Source organism: Myotis davidii, unplaced genomic scaffold, assembly GCF_000327345.1.
Source record: "Myotis davidii unplaced genomic scaffold, ASM32734v1 scaffold8, whole genome shotgun sequence".
Taxonomy (NCBI): domain Eukaryota; kingdom Metazoa; phylum Chordata; class Mammalia; order Chiroptera; family Vespertilionidae; genus Myotis; species Myotis davidii.
Genome location: NW_006299520.1, coordinates 1352771 through 1354523, shown reverse-complemented (window position 1 = coordinate 1354523; position 1753 = coordinate 1352771).

The following is a 1753-nucleotide window of genomic DNA, read 5'->3' as shown; positions in this document are numbered from 1 at the left end:
GAATGAATGAATGTACAAACACTCATGGTCACCTTTTGGTCTGAGGAAAGGAAAAAAATATTACAATAATCTTTCAAAATTTGCATTTATATGCTTTCCTGAGCTCTGCAGTGCTAACTGTACCTTCATAGCAGCTGCCAAATTGAAGAACAAGGACTGAATCCTTGAAAATTTCTCCATTTGGTCATTTTGTTTCTTTGTTTTCTCCCCAAACCATTGTTCCAATTCATGGTAATGACCCCGGTACAAAAGCAGACAGAGAGGGGAGCATTTGAGTGGAAGAAATGACAATAAGAAACTCTGGGGCCAATAGAGAGAAGACATCCTCACCTCTAGAATTCTAAAGAGTTTTGCCAACTTCCACTTTTGAAAGCAGATTGAGGTAAATAACTGCCTACAAGGTGTGATATAGATATTTCTAGTAGGTTCCACTATTCACTCTTCTCATGTATGAATATAATCAATCTCAATATCCCCAAGTATGATACTTTAATGGTTAAATGCAGAAACTAAAGAGGAATAGCAATTTATGTTCATAAGTCACTTAAAAGTTAGTGTAAATAAATTTTAGCTCAAGGCCAGTGCTAGGCAACATCCTTATTCTTTCCAAAAAGAATGACAAACCCTAGCTGGTAATTTCTCGCTAAGTATTTCCTTTCTTGATATTTTTATCTTCACAGGGGAGCAAAGCTGCTTTCTTTCTATTATCCTTGTATCAAATTTAAATCCAAATCATTCCAACTTAAAAAGATCATATCAAAGCAAGTAAATGACGACAAGGACATGAAATGAGAGACCAGGTCACAGAGAATGTCAGAAAGCATAGTATCTGTAGAAAAATTGGATGATAAAAATAACATACATGAAACAGGAAGTTGATAGACTTTGAGCAGGGATGACATTTTGGGGATCCTGCAGACTTCTTAGAATCAAGTTTATTGCAGAGAACTTCTTGCTAGATCCTAGCTGCATTCAACGCCATAGCAGTACTAGTAAATCTTTCACATTTAGGTTTCTGAGAGGGTACCTGCTATCTGTCTGATGGATTGAGGAATAATTGTTGAATAAATAACTGACTGCCTATTTGCCTTACTTTTGTGCAAAGAGCCCAGGCTTCGTATTTAGACAGACTTAGAATCAAACACTGACTTGGCCCTTCTCTATATGTGTTACCAGTCAGTGTTCTTAAGTTTCAAGCTATGAAATTCAGTTCTGGATAATATATGTGAAAGATTAGGTAGCTCAGAGAATTGCCAGGAAGACTGGAGCAGCAGGCTGGAAAAGCAGAAGGACTGAGGTCAGTGGAAACCAAAGCTAAGGCGTCATCTGTTGCTGGGGCCCTCATCTCTTACCACTGGAAAGTATTACAGCTGGACAGTCCAGGCATTGAGACTAGGCTCTTGTTTCTAACTATCCTAGTTCCACTCCCTCAGCTTTCATGGTCTTCAGTGGGAGAGTCTGTTGGTCGGGTCTGGGTCATGTGCCTTCACCTGGATGTCCAGAGGCAGGAAGGACCTCTGAATCTGGCCTCCATACTAGGAGGCAGGATACATTGCAAAGACACCACCAATTTCCTCTGTGGGAGACATTCCCATTGAGAGGAAGTTAGTGCTGGGCAGCCAAAGAAAAATTTAAAAACCCAGATTTCAAGCTATATTACCAAGCCATGGTTCTCAAAACTGCCTGGTACTGGCACAAGAACAGACATATAGACCAATGGAAGGGAACAGAGAACCCAGAAATCGACCCAAGC